The sequence below is a fragment of the Miniopterus natalensis genome, chromosome 11, assembly GCF_054644295.1.
Source record: "Miniopterus natalensis isolate mMinNat1 chromosome 11, mMinNat1.hap1, whole genome shotgun sequence".
In the NCBI taxonomy this organism is placed as follows: domain Eukaryota; kingdom Metazoa; phylum Chordata; class Mammalia; order Chiroptera; family Miniopteridae; genus Miniopterus; species Miniopterus natalensis.
This window is the reverse complement of record NC_142091.1, coordinates 69,869,197-69,884,800: the sequence shown is the minus strand read 5'-3', so window position 1 is coordinate 69,884,800 and position 15,604 is coordinate 69,869,197. Positions and strand designations below refer to the sequence as shown.

Genomic DNA, 15,604 nt, shown 5'->3' with positions numbered 1-15,604 from the left:
AGGCCGTAATCTATGTGCCCTTCTCCCAGTGACAGGGACTGTGCCTTATTGCCCCCTATTTGCTGACGTGGCTTTATAAACCACTCTTGCGACCCAGTCTCTTTGTTTGAACTGCCCTTTGAAAGCATGTCGTCAGGGGCTGAGTGGGCCTGAAGCGCCCTGTGGCCTTTGCCCCTGTGACGCCCAAAGCTCACCCGCAGGGTTAGAGCCGCTTCGAGGCCCAGAGGCGCCAGGATGAAGGGAATGTTCTCTCTCTTAAGTATGACGATGGTTTGTTTCATGGGCTTACACGTGTGTCAGGTCTGTGGGCTTGTACACGCCGCATGCTTTTAATTACGCCCATTTAGATTACTCGGCATTAAAGCTGTTTTTAAAAGTCACAACAAAAACCATAATGATGCCAGCAAAGACTCTCCTCTCCCCAAACTAAGGAGTAGCCTTAGGGGGGATAAGGTGGCTGTTCTTTTCCCCCAAAGGACTGACAAGCAACTGGGGACATAGGCACACGCAAGAGCCAAGAGTGTTCACTTGTGCAAAGCCCCGCAAACCTGCTCAAACAGCGGGTGCTAAAAAGTAAACGAGCTCTTTGGAACCAGAGACGTTTTCCCATTGAACACAAACATCACGGGTCCCATCTCTACAAGTCTCTGTGGCTGATCATTTCCAAAGAACATGTGTTTCTCAAACAAAAAAACCAGAGGGGGGGGGGGAGAGAAGGGGAGGGGAGGGGAGGGGAGGGGAGGGGAGGGGAGGGGACGGGAGGGGACGGGAGGGGACGGGAGGGGACGGGAGGGGGGAGGGGAGGGGAGGGGAGGGGAGGGGAGTGGAGGGGAGGGGAGGGAGGGGAGTGGAGGGGAGGGAGGGGAGGGGAGGGGAGGGGAGGGGAGGGGAGGGGAGGGGAGGGGAGGGGAGGGGAGGGGAGGGGAGGGGAAGGGAGGGGTGGGGAGGGGAGGGGAGGGGAGGGGAGGAAGCCAGAGGTCTGGGAAGCCAGGGAGCCTCAGCACTAACCAGCGAAGTACATCAAACAATCTTTTCTCTGCTTCCTTTAGGAAATGCTGATAATCATGACACATAAATACTGTCCTGTGCCGGGCACTCAGAGTTTTCTATGGGCTTTTTTAGTCACGTGATGCCAGTGAGTGGCTCACCTCATTTAACCTCACAAACAAACTCTGATGTAAATATTGGTATTATTCTCAGGGCACTCTTCACACTGAAAGCATTCACATTGTCACCTAGATTCAGGTTACACCCCATTTCTTCAAAATAAAAGGACAACCGAATGGGCTGAGTTGAATGACTGTGTGGTTAGCTGCCACTAATAATATTAACAATAACAATAGTAAAAATAACATTCTTGAATTATTCTATGCAAGAAGCTCTTATATGCATTTAATACGTATTAACTCGTTTAACCCACACAATGACTGTTTTAAACAGATAAAGCGTCCAGTTAGGGTTTTGCACCCCGTTTGTGAGGGCCAAGCCCACTGGTGAGAGCAAACAGAGCAGAGGCGGCCCTGGGGCTGAGCGGCCGCCTGGCCTTTAGCAGCTGCTGCTCCTCGGAGCGAGCATCGGCCTGCTGTTCGGGGCTGTCACACCGCTGGGGTCAGTCTTGGTGGAGGTGGCCATGACGACTTTCTGGCGTGCTCTACACAGAGGAACTGAATTAAGGGACAGAGGGCCAGTCACAGGCAGCAGGCCGCGGCTCAGCTGCTTCAGGAAAACCACCCTCTTGCCTCTGGGCGCCCTGTGAGGACAGTCAGAAGGGCCCCGGGAGCCACTCTGGTCCCCAGCTTCCTCACATGCCCACCGAAGGCCTTCTTGCTGTGGCGCAGCAGCTTTCAAGGCACATCTTCAGGTGGAGAGTATCTAGGCATTTTTCAAAGTGTGACAACTTTGGTACCACTATTCTTGTTGCCACCAACTGGTTTTGTGACAGTTGCAAGAACTTCTCCTTTTTAAACTTTTCGATCCTGGATTTAGCCGCTGATTACTTCCTCTTGTGACAAATATAGGTCAGTGCCTCCGACCAGGACAGGCTTTGGTCGCAGTGGGGCTTCCTCTTCTTTCACGCCCTGGCCTTGGGGTGACTCTTCTTAGGCTTGCCACCAGCATCAGCCTTCTTGGCTTCAGGCTTCTTCTCCTTAGTATCCGGTTTCTCAGCTTCTTTACCTGCCATCTTGCAAGATAGGAAAGAGACAATAATTTTCTAGGTAGAGCCTGTTTTTATTAAGATTAATGAGCAACCATGATACCAAGAGGGTGACTTTCTGAAGGTTACAGAGCTTGTTGGTGGTGGCTAATCATTGACAGTAGCCTAATCCCAAAAGATGCACTAGAGTACTGAAGAACATGTTTGTTAAAACAAATGTGTCTTTAACAGAAATTCTGGGTAGTGTAAGAAACTGAAGTGCAATTTTTCAGAAAAAGAACCATGTGCTTCTGCCAGTCTCCTCGTTTGGCCTTAGTGAGGACTTCAGGGAGGTTGACACCAATAAAGGACACTGAAGAGAGTGGTGGTCATTAGCACAGAGCCTGCTACTCTTGTGTCTTGGTGGTGGTCCCCTCAGAACTTCTGGGGTGCCCTTATTTCATGGTAAGACTAGAAATCCAGAGTGACCCTACTTTCAACCCCTCTCCCAAGGCAGTTACTTTAGAAGCGGGCAGGCATATCCCACCTGTTACCGTCTAAGGTTCAGGTAAAGGCGTGGATCTAGTTCCTGTGCCTTCAGCATCTTCTCATTCCTGGCTGTCTGTTGATCCTTCCTCTAGCCTGAAATAGCTGCCACGATGCTCCACTTGCAGGGCCCACAGATGCTGCAGATGCTACAAACATCCTTGAGGAAGAGCCTCCCTGAGTCCTTAAAGGTGAGAGGGCGACAGGCTCAGGGAGACAAAGGGCCGCGTCTTCCTGTGATGGAAGCGGGAAGGAGAAGGAGCTTTTAAGAGCATCTGTTTTGTGGCGGGAATTCACTCAGGCTACGTCTCATTCGGTTCACATCACCTCTTTGCAAGGGAGGTGTGTCTGGGACCTCTTTGTAGGATCTTTGCTATTTCGTGTGAACAAATTAAAAATGAAGGTTGGTCCATCCATATCACAGAATGCTCTACAGTCATTAAAATTATTTGTTTATTGAAAAAGAAATATGATTAGACTATATTTATTTAATGGATAAAAACATTTCAAAATTACATGTTCCTAAAATGTTCCATTTTGTGGGATTTGTGGTGGGTGTACATGAATAGAAGGAAATCTATTAAAAGATTTTTTTTGCCTTTTTGTGAATCGAGGTATAATTGACATCTATTACATTAAATGTGTATTACATTCTATAATGGGAGAGTTCATGATCTTTATTCATAAATTTAATTGGCCTGAATGTTTTATAGTATGAATATATTTTTAAAAGAATCACTTATTAGGGCTAAAAACTCGAACTTAAAATTGGTGTGTAGAAATGGTCATTAGAGTCCTTGCAATTATAATATTCCATAATTTCATAGAAGTAACCCTGGGGGAAACTGGGTTTTCTGTTGTGAGTACATGGAACAGAGTTGATGAGGCTGTTGTAAGGATCCTCGCCTGCGTGTCTTTACCACGCCGACACCTGGAAACCTGCTTTCGCAGCCCCTGGATGCTGACCCTCCCATTTTCTTGGAATGCTGCAGGTGTATGGGACCGTTTCCCACATGAACCAGGGAAACCCGCTCAAGCTAAAGGCCCTGGTGGACAAGTGGCCCGATTTCAACACGGTGGTTGTCCGCCCTCAGGAGCAGGTAGGCGCCCGGCGTGGAATGAACGCGCGTCTGTGTTTGTATTTGCTAAGTGCTTGTCAGGCACCTGGCGATGAACTGCAGAAATGGGGACAGTCCCCGCCCTCAAGAAGCCCACAGCCTGCAGGAGAACACAGGTAAGCCCACAGATAAGTGACCGTCTGGTGTCAAATGTGCAGCAACAGGAGAATGCGTGAGATGATGATTGCCCGGCCACTGTGCCGTCACCTCAATCTATCCAAAATAATATTGAATGACAACTGTCATTGAAAAATGAAAGTCAAAAAAAAAGTAACACAGGAGGAGCTGACTAAAACTATATATGGTACATTTTCATGCTCATTCACTGCTTTAGTTTGTTTTCAAGACAGGACCCCAAACAGCATCCTGGTCATGCTGAGGACCAAACACCCTTAGTTATTTCTTGCCTCTGGTTTGTGGGAAGGGAGGCGCCCAAGGGAAGGCTGTGCTGATTTAAGGTTATGTTGATGGCATGGACAAGAGGCTGATCTTTTGTTAAAGATATTAAAGGAACGTTTCCCGGACTAGACATCTATATTGTAATGGATCAAACCCTAACTCCATTTTTACCTCTTCTACCTTTTATAAACACCGAGCCTGGAACCACACCAACTCACCGTGCTAACTCCCAACCTCTCGTTGTGATCCTGCCTTCCACGGAGAGGCTGCAGGGTATCGGAACCAAGCATCGTCAGAAAAGTCAATAACACTGCGCATTTTTTAACGAACTATAGAAATGATCCCTGAAAGTATAGTCTTAAAACAGGGCATTTCAAAAAAAAACACCATATGTAGTAGAGGTTGCAGGGAAAGGGTCAGAGATGCTTCCTCGTGGAAAGTTTACCAAAACTGCATGTAAAAGATAAGTAAGACTTTTTTATAGAGGATCAGGGCCAGACTTCATCCAAAGCAGACAAAATAGCAATTGCGAGGCATAGGGTCTAAAACAACACAGTGAATTAGGGAAATTGAAGAGCAAAATGACATGGCTGGAGTTGCTGGTTACATATTGTGATAGCGTTTAACAGTTAATGAAATGAAATAGCTAAAATATCTCCAAACCAAAAATGTATGCTTACATTTTAATAAATCAACTAAAAATCTAAAGTTGTTAATATTAAAATATTAAAAATATTATTACTTGTTATAACTTGTATAGCAGTGAAATTGATTAAAAAAATCACCAAATTAAATAATTTGAAAATAAAGACTGAATTATTGATAGAAACCTGAATGAGAAATGTTATTTGAGCTACTTTCAAAACTACAATTTTAAAAATAAGGTTTTCCAGCTTATGAGAGATAATTCCCATATAAGACTGAGTGAGTTGAAGACGTAGAATGTGTAGGCTGGATACACATATACTGCAAAACGATCACCGCCATAGTTGGAGGGGACACCAACTCCACCCTGTCACACAGTTCCCATTTCTCTTTTGTGGTGAAAATATTTCAGATTTTCTCTCTTAGCAGCTTCCAAGCCTACAGAATACAATATCACTCACTACAGTCACCATGCTGTACAGTAGATCCTCAGAACTTCTTCACCTGATAACTTTTCTCTGGTTTCATCTGGTGCGTATTCTAAGTCTGTTACCTCTGTCAATGCTGATAAAGACATGTTCACAGCCCACATGTTCTACAAAGTCTTTGGACTAGAGCAAGATCTATTCTTTTGGCCAAAGATTTTGCTTGTCAGTTTACTTTCTACTTGGGTTTTATAAAGGTTAAAACAATAACTTTTTTAAAAATGTTGCATCTTTATTTAGAAAATCACTAGTGATGTTTAGAAAGATGTGACCATTGCATCTGCCTGTTCCTAAGAATTTGCAGAGCATGGTAGATTGTGAACACTTCCCTATTCTGATTTGTTTTAAAAATTGTAAGAAGGGAACACAACGTATCTTCGGGAGTTTTTGTTGTTGTTGTCATTGGTTTGTTTTTGTGATTTTTTTTTTGATTTTTTCTTTACTGCAGCCATTGAAGCTAACACTTTTACTACCAGAGAATAAACTTGTACAAAAGATATTTTACCAAAAGTCTGAATGTCTGTCCTGTGCTTTTTGAAAGAAATGTTAAATTCCAAATGAGTCATTTTTCTTTCAAATTTTAAAGCAATAGCTGAGCTAAGAATAGTTTTGTTCAGGACATTTTTTACTATTAATTGAATAAGGAAGCTCTTGACCTCCTAATATAAATAATTCCTCAATAAAGGCAATACACCACCAACAAAAACTCACATTTTAGTATTTAAAAAGATCATAGTATATAACGGAACACTGAAAAAGGAATGGCCATCATGAAACACAAATATCGATTCTACTTTTCCCAACCCAAACAGGAGATGGCAGATGACTGCGATCACTACACCAACACCTACCAAATCTACTCCAGGGACCCCAAGAACTGTCAGGAATTCCTTAGCTCACCAGAAGTCATCGACTGGAAGCAACATTTGCAGATCCAGAGTAAGGGGACTGGGATGCGTGCCGGTTGCTGGGATCTCCCATGCCTGCACCTGGAGGGTCGCTTTCCATTTTCAGTAACACCCCTACGCCTCGTATCTCTCCACTTCAAGCCCCAGGCACTCGGCCCGCTCTCCATTCTCTCTCTCAGCTGCCACCACCTTCACAGTGAACTAGAGCCTGAAAATTGCAATGCATGGCATTTGCAAAGGAAATCACGAGTAATGTAATTTCTTACTAGCTAAGGGCTCAGATTTATCTTCCAGGGTCTGTTCGGGCTCGTGAGGATGGGAGCAGAGCTTCCCCTCTGCCTCACCTGCTTTATCCTTCTGTCATATTTACAAAGGAGAAATCCAGTGGTTGAAAATATGCTCTCTGGAGTCAAACGACCCAAGTTTGTGACCTTGTTGGGCCTATAATTAGTTATGTGATCTAGGGCAAGTAACAACCTCTCTGTGGATCCGTTTCCTTATGGATAAAAATGAAGATTATAATAGTATTCATTGAATGATTAATTGGGACCTTGACTGGGAAATGCTTAGCACCCATCATGTCTGGTTTTATCCGTTGGTTTTCAAACCATCCCAAAACGATAACTTAAAACAACCATGATTTATTAGCTCACAATTTTGTGGGACAGCAAGTTAGACAGTACTCAGCTGGGTGGCTCTTTAGCTCGTCTCTCCTAGACTCACCCATGTGCCTGCGGTCCGCTGGGTTTGTCTACGAGCTGGTGGGACTAGGCCACCGCCTCGGGCCTGGGTGTTGCTAGCCTGGGTGTTGCTTGTGCTGGCTGTTGACTGAGCTGGTGGAAGTGGATTGGGCAACGTATAAAAGCCACAGGGCTTTCCAAAGCAGAAAGAGAAGGCAAGAAAAGTAAAATAAAAAAATAAAAAGGAAGAGAGGGCAAGACTCAGTGCACCATCCCTCTTCAAGCTTCTCACTGAATTACCTTTACTATTGGCCCGCTGGCTAAGGCGAGTTTCATGGTCAAGCCCGGAATCATATCGGGGGGAAAGTCAGGACAGTGAGGGAAGAGCTCACCTCTCGAGCTCTGTAACCACCGCCCGCTGCCGGGAGGGCGCTGACTTGCTCAGTACACGTTGGTCACCACATCTACACCTCATCTCCTCTGACAGTCAGACCGTACTGGGATGTGCTCAAGAATCACAGTGTTGTCCCAATTTTAAATTTAAAAAAATGTGGGAGTGATTTAGCCATGATCCGACAGAAGCCATGTCATGACTGACCACAGGTTTTGAGGCCCCCCAGCTCCTGTCTTCGAAAGGGAACAGTGCCGTCTCACTCATTCCTTGTTTTCTCCACCTAGGCTCACAGTCCAACCTGCACGAGGTCACAGAAAATCTCGTAGCTGTTAAGCTGGACCAGGTCAAGCGAACGCAATGCAACCTCTATATGATGTCTCAGACAGCGAAGAAACTGGTCCCTTCCCTGCTGGATGCACAGAAGTCCCCGCCCGGCGGTGGCCCGGGCCGTTCCATGTAAGTGCGGCCACAGCAGCCGGCTGCCGCTCGCGCCTCTCACTGCCGCGGGAGCCCGGGCGCTAGTTTTCGGGCTGCTGTGAAAAATCACCTCCAACGGGCGGCTTAAAACCACAGACATTTACCTCTGAAGTCAAGGCGTCGGCAAGCCGGCCTTCCCTTCCAAGCCTCTAGGAGAGAATCCTTCCCTGTCTCTTCCAGCTTCTGGGGCTCTGAGCATTCCTTGGCTTGTGGCTTCATCACTCAAGTCTCTGATTTTGTGCTCGTATGGCCTTCTCCGTGCGTGGCTGCCCTTCTGTCCATTATAAGGATTATCGTTGCATTTAAGGTTCGGGATGGTTTCACGTTGATCTCCTTAATTTATTTACATCTGCAAAGGCCCTTTTGGAAATAAGGTCACCTTTTCGGGTTCCAGATGAGAATATCTTTTGAGGGCACACACCATTCAGCACACTCTAACTCCCAACTTCTCCAGTTTTTTGTGTGGGCTCCTAATGACCCATTTTCTGCAGAGCAGCCAGAGTAATCTTATTTTTAGGACATGTCCCTCTCCTCTTAAAAGACTCTAGTGCTTCTTGCCTCACCTTGGAAGAATTCTGAACTCCTCCGCGGCCCTACAAGAGCCAGCATCCACCTACCTTTCAGACCGCATCTCTCTTGCTTGCTCCCCAACACCGCTGGTTTTCTTCCCACTGCTGATCATCCCAAGCTCAGGTCCTTTGGATCAGCTCTTCCCTCTGCCTAAAATGTCTCCCCCCACCCCCCCCATTCCTTACTCACATGACTTCTTTTGTTACTCAGGGCTTTTCAAATGACACCTCACCACAGCGTCCCGGCTGCCCCACCCACCTGAAGTCGCTTCCCTGTTATTTTCCACACATGACCCAGTTCTGGGTTCTTTATAGCACGTACGATTGTCTGGAGTTAGCCAACTTAGTTCACTCACAGACTCATTTGATGTTTGAATTCCCCCAACAGTATCGCAGCCCCTTCCCCCGCAGAGCAGCCGCTTTCTCTGCTTGTTCGATGATAGAGCCTCGCAGGGCCTGGTATACAGCAGGTGCTGCAGAAAGATGTGTTGAGTGAATTTGCTTCGCAGAACAAAAGATTTCCAATAAAGAGAATTTCAACGCATTACATATTTTCTCCCATTGATGCCTAGTCGAATACAGAACAGAATTAAAGGCTGAGGGCAGAGATTTGGCCTGAGGATGCCCAATCCCATGGCCCTCTGTGTCTTAAGATTCATGGAAAAGCTTTAGTCAGATTTCATCACACGTTACACCTAAAACATACACCTCTAATTCCATAATCCCATTGGATTTTCTTGTCCATCCCATGAGATAGACAAGGGAGAAGATATTATCCCCCCTTTCCTGCCAGAAAACAGGCTCAGATGAAGAAATGGCTGGTTCAGGTCGGGCGGAAGCTCAAGGCATAACTGGGGCTTGAGTGTCCACCTTCTAGGTCTCCACTGTGGGCTCTCCCAGGACCCCTCGGAGGCCCCTGACCCCACAGCAGAAGCCTTCAGACTCCAGTGTTCTGTGCTGGGGGCCGCCTGCACTCCACACCACGGCCCCCTCTGCACTTGAGCTTTCCCACAGCGGCCAAGGGCCCTCTGCTACCCGCATTTCACGTACAGCCTGATAGCCTGTGCCTGGGGCACTTGTTTATTTTCTGTGTCTCTGTTTTTCTTATCTGTAAGTTCCCTCATCTTAAGTGGAAAGTCAGAGCAATGTCCAGAAGAACAATACTTAATTTTTATGTAATTCTTATTGTTTGTGTGGCACAAATCCTATCCTTAAACAGTAGCTCACACAATATTTATATTCTGCCTTTTGATGAGGATGCTCTTAATCTCCCTATTTTATGAAGAAAGAAAAAAAAAGAAGGCAGAGAGACATTTAGACATTTCCTTGCCTGCTCAGATGATGCATCCAGGCATGCTGGCTGTAGCTGCATTGTCTCAACACAGTTTGGGCGGGGAATAGAATCCTATCCAGTGTGTGATATTATGGCTGTTCTCTTTTTCCTAACAGTAATGAAGAGCTCTTTAAACTTTCTTCCCTCGATGTTACTCATGCTTCCCTGGTGAACAAATTCTGGCATTTTGGTGGCAATGAGAGGAGCCAGAGATTCATAGAGCGCTGTATCCAGACATTTCCCACCTGCTGTCTGCTGGGGCCTGAGGGGACCCTGTGTCCTGGAACCTGATGGAGTACACAGGGGAGGTGCGGATGGGGGCCACCCTGCCTGAGTACCGGGGCCAGGGCCTCTCATCCCATGCATTGTTTGTCAGTACCCAGGCTCTGGAGAAACTCGGTTTTCCCTTCTATAACCATACGGACAAAGCCAACCTTTCCGTACAGAAAATCAGTCACAATCTGCACCATGTCCGCTTGCCCTGTGATTGGAACCAGTGGCAATGTGTGCCTCTGTGAAGCGGCCCTGAACACAAGACGGTGCGGGTGGGTGGTCGTGTAGCAGGAGGAACATACGGTGGATGGAGAGAAAAAGGAATGATGCTCAGCAGTGGAAATTCATGCTATTGGAGCTCTGGGGAAGCAGTGTGAGTGGCCCACAGGACCAACAGGGTCCCCGCCGACTGGGCCCCGCTGCCGCAATGTGCTCCTGGGCTCCTATCTCCCATGTGGGTAGAGCGCCAATGGCAAATTTGCCAGTTTTGCCAAGAAGTGGTATGATGAGTAGTATGATTTCTCGCCTCTCGTTTCATTACCTGTCCTTTTAGTCACCCCAGTTTTACTGAGGTATAACTGACAAAGTTGTAATATATTTAAGGTATGCAGTGTGATAATTTGATATGTATGAGCTCATTGTGAAAGAATTCCCACAGTCAAGTTAATTAACGCATCCATCACCTAACATGCTGACCTATATTTTTTGTTAAGAATGCTTATGTCCAACTGTCTTAGCAAATTTCAGTGATACAATAGAGTCTTATCAACTATGGTCACCACGATCCACATTAGATCCTCAGAACGTATCCATCTTATAACTGAAAGTTTGTACCCGTTCCCCAAACCTCCCTCTCTTTCCTCCACTTCCCCGCCCTGGCAACCAGCATTCTACTCTTGTTTCCAAGACTTTGAGGGTTTTTTAGTTTCCACATATAAGTGATCCCATGTTGCACTTGAGTTTGTCTGTGTGGCTTATTTCACTGGTTTACCAATATCTTTTACTGCATATGCTTAGTAAGGGAAATGTTCGTCATCAATAAAGAATCCCTGCAACCCTCTAGCCTAGTAACTCCATTTATCTTTCTTTCTAGCTGCGTATTTCTCCTTATTTAGACTGTGTCCACAAAATACAGAGCAAAAGAATTTAAGTATCTTGTCATATTACAATAGCAAGAAAATTTAACATCTTGATACCAGGAAAAATACACATGCAAAAAATCGTAAAGCAGTTCTTAGTCCATAAAGCAAAAGGGTTTAAATTGAAGGTAAATCAGGGCAAATATATAGAATTGCATATAATTTGTAAAATGTTATTATGCATAACACCTTATTGTGTAAAATAGACTAAAATTATAAATATTGAATCTAACCTTTTTCTAAATGGACAGGAGAAAAGAAAATTTGACATGTTACCGACTTGTTTCAAGTTGTAGTATGAGCACAAATTAGACAAGGCTACTCTGGGTAGAGAGAACTTTTTCCAATGTAATTTTCTATTGTGTGTGAGGAGGATTTTATTGTTAATAGCAGATATTATTCTTATACCCAAATGTAGGGCATTTTATACAGTTTAAGGATATACTATGTTGAAAATAATCCTCCCGCTAACACTGTATGGTATGCACTAATGTCTTCTGCAGTTCCAGAGAATTAAAGCTTCAAAAATGGTCTGGACGATGACTTTGCATCCAATTTTCTCCTGTAATACAGGCCACCACTCTAAAGTTTCAGAAAGGGGGAACAAATGATTTTGCATTGCAATGAAATATATAGTTAAGGTAATGAACTTCATGCCTTTCTCTTAAAGGAATTTGAGCATAGAATAGTGCGTTAATTTATTAACACATCAATAAAGCTAAACAGCAAAACAATGTTCACGTCATAAATGTGTGGGTGTGACACGGTATGAGTATCAGAGAAGACAGACACTGGGGATGTGCCAACGGTAGGGAAAGCGGAGAATTCTCCAAGCCGGAGCCTCATGGAAAAGGCTGGATGACCTCAGAGTGCGCTGTCTAAGCGCTTTCCTGTGATAGCTGTTAGCTGTGAGCCTCATTGCAAAACTGGAACCTTCTGAGTACTGAAAACAAGAAACGGCACCGCCTCTAGTGATAAATCATATTAGTGGTTTCTCTTTATCTGAAAAGGGCTTCCTTTGACCTAAACTTTTGAAGAATATGTTCACTTGATACAGAATTATATGAATGTTTTCCCCAGAAGCACGTTTTACGGTGTTCCACTGCATCCTAACTTGCAGTCATGACAGGTCAACCATAATTCTTATCATTGGTTCTTATAAAAAATGTGTTTTTGTCTCTGACTGATTTGTAATATCTATCTCTCTATCTATCTATCTATCTATCTATCTATCTATCTATCTATCTATCTATCTATCTATCTCTCTCTCTCTCTCTATCTATCTATCTATCTATCTATCTATCTATCTATCTATCTATCATCTATCTATCTATCTATCTATCTATCTATCTATCTATCTATCTATCATCTATCTATCTATCATCTATCTATATCTATCTATCATCATCTATCTATATCTATCTATCATCATCTATCTATATCTCTCTATCATCTATCTATATCTATCTATCTATCATCTATCTATCTACTTACTTCCTTAACTGTAGTTTAAAAAATAATATGAGATCTTGAAAGGAACAGAACAGAGAGCAAAAAAATAGAAAGAGGCCTTATGGTAAATTAATATTTGAGAAAGGAGGCAAGAACATACAATGGGGTAAAGATAGAAAACATAGTAATATCTCAGACATTCCACATAGCAATACATTTTCTGATATATCTCCTCGGGCAAGGGAAACAAAAGAAAAAATAAACAAATGGGACTACATCAAACTTAAAAGTTTTGCACAGCAAAGAAAACCATCAACAAAATGAAAAGACAACCCACTGAATGGGAGAACATATTGGCCAATACATCTGATAAGAGGTTATATCTAAAATTGATGAAGAACTTAGAACACTCAACACCAAAAATCAAACAATCCAATTAAAAATGGGCAAAGGACCTGAATAGACACTGCTCCAAAGAGCACAGACAGATGGCCAATAGACATATGAAAAGATGCTCAACGTCCCTAATCATCAGAGAAATGCAAAGTAACACCACAAGGAGATGTCACCTCACACCTGTCAGAATGGCTATCACCAATAAATCAACAAACAACAAATTTTGATGAAGATGTGGAGTAAGGGAGCCCTTGTGCACTGTTGGTGGAATCCAGATAATTGCAGTCACTGGGAAAACCAGTATGGAGTTAGCTAAAAAAATTAAAAATGAAACTGCCCTCTGACCCAAGATTCCACTCCTGTTTATTTATCTGAAAAGACCCAAAACACTAATTTGAAAGAATATAGGCACCCCTCTGTTTGTTGCAACATTATTTGTAATTGCCAAGATCTGGACGCAGCCCAAGTGCCTATCAGTAAATGAGCTGATAAAAAAAATTGGGTACATTGACACGGTGGGATACTACTCAGCCATAAAAAAGAAGGAAATCTTACCTTTTGCAACAGCATGGATGGAACTGGAGAATATTATTCTAAGTGAAACAAGTCAATCAGAGAAAAACAAATACCATGAGATTTCACTTACATGTGGAATCTAAAGAACAAAATAAACTAACAAAATAGGAACAAACTCATAGCTGTCAGAGGAGAGGGGTAGGGAGGCTGGGTGAAAAAGGCAAAGGGATTAAACAAAGAAAAACAAACCCTCCTAGACAACAGAATGGTCCTCAGGAGAAGGAAATGGGGGTAGGAGGAGGCGAAGGAAGGTAAAGGGGGGGAAAGAGACAGAGATGTGACTTGGGATGGTGAACACACAATACAATATGCAGATGATGTATTTTAAACTTATATAATTTTATCAACCAATGTAATCCCAATAAATTCAACTAAATTAAATTAAATTAAATTAAAAAACATAATAATGATATGAGACCTTAACAAATATTTCAGTGTTTAGCACAGCACGGCTATCCGCAAGCACAGTGTCGTGCAAGTACCCAGGGCTCATCCATCTGGCGTAACAGATGCTGTTTGCTCTTTGAGCAGCAGCCCGTTCATTGCCTTGCCCACACGCAGCCGTGGTAAGCACCACTCCACCCTCTGCTTCTGTAAGGGCCACTACTTTAGAGGCCTCATATACGTGGAATCATGCATCCTTTGTCCTGCGACTGGCTTGCTTCACTTAGCGTGTCCTCAGGTTTCATCCATGTTGTCACATATTGCAGGATTTTCCTCGTGTTGAAAGGCTGGGTAATATTCCATGGTCCTTACAGGCCACCTTTTCTTGATCAGTTCATCTGTCGAGAGACACTCACGTTGCTTCCGCAACTTGGCTGTTGTGAAGGAGACTGCAGTGAGCATGGGAGCGCCGAAAGCAATTCGAGATCCTGATACCAGTTCCTGTGGCTATCTGCCCAGAAGGGGGACTGCTGTGTAAGAAGGGCAGTGTAGTGTGTGTGTGTGTGTGTGTGTGTGTGTGTGTAAGCCTCATCCGGATTGTGACAGGGGCCACACAATCTTACATTCCTATCACCGGTGCACAAAAGTCCCCATTTCCCCACATTCTTGCCAACACTTGTTCCCCCAAAACTGAGCACAGGCAGAAAGAACTCAGAACCCTACCATGTGAGTGCTATCACTCACTGCTCCTTTTAGATACAGAAACAGGCGTGAAAGATGCAGTAGCCTGCCAAGGCCGCACTGTGGGTAAGTGTGAAGTGAGGACCTCAACCCTGCTAGTTTGGGCCCGTTGTCCTCCCTCCGAGCCACCAGGAGAGGCTGCGTCTATCGCCATTGCCAGCGCCTCAATCCATCACTCAGGGAAAAACACGGAGAGGAAGCCGACACCAGGACTCCTGGACCTGTTTCCTTGTACCTGACCTCAAAGTGTGTGTGAAAATGGACATCCATTATCTCATGAGACACAGAAAAGAAAATAAGCTCAGGGTCAAGGAAGAGCAGAAAAATGCTGGGTTAGCCGGCACCAGAGCACTCTCGACAGCAGCCCGGAGAAGCAGGTTAAGAAACTACTATAAGATACAAGGGGTGGGCACAGAGGCCCTGGGCTCTTCTGAGGGACTGAGGGAGGAGCAGACACGGGACGAGGGGTCTGATTGGGGTACTGGGCACGGAAGGGTCCCAATCAACTCTTGTGACATATGGAGCCTACTGGGGCCAAGGGGTCCCCTCTGTTGACAGTAACAGAATGGTTTCTTTGGCTATTGGCCTTGGAGAGAGAGTAATGAATGGTGGTAATGAGTCTAACCCCAGGAGATAAGATGGAGAATTCATATGTAGGAGGGACGAGACTTCTAGAAAGGGCGGAAAATACATATATATGCAAAGCTGTGCTGTGCGGGCCCGGCACTGAGGGAGCGCAGCAGCTCTTCCTTTATCTCTGGGCACCAGCCGCCCGCCCGCTCCTCTGTTTAGAGCAGCTCTCCCTCCCTCCGAGAGTCTCCACCGGGGGTCGGAGGGCGAGGGGGAGGACAAGCCCCAGAGAGCGTCGGCGCCCCCCTTGGCTGTTTCCCGCGGTGCCCACGGCATTCAAATGCTCACTTCCACGCAGCCACCTTTCTTTGCTGAGGCTGCGTAG

At 44.9% G+C, this 15,604-nt stretch overlaps 2 pseudogenes; one reads left to right on the top strand and one right to left on the bottom strand.

Annotated features, from left to right (window-relative positions):
- Positions 1 to 1,545: 1,545 nt before the first annotated feature.
- Positions 1,546 to 2,182, bottom strand: LOC148092072 (large ribosomal subunit protein eL6 pseudogene; annotated as a pseudogene).
- Positions 2,183 to 2,793: 611 nt separating this feature from the next.
- LOC148092071 (glycine N-phenylacetyltransferase-like) lies at positions 2,794 to 10,206 on the top strand (annotated as a pseudogene).
- The last annotated feature ends 5,398 nt before the right edge of the window (positions 10,207 to 15,604 follow it).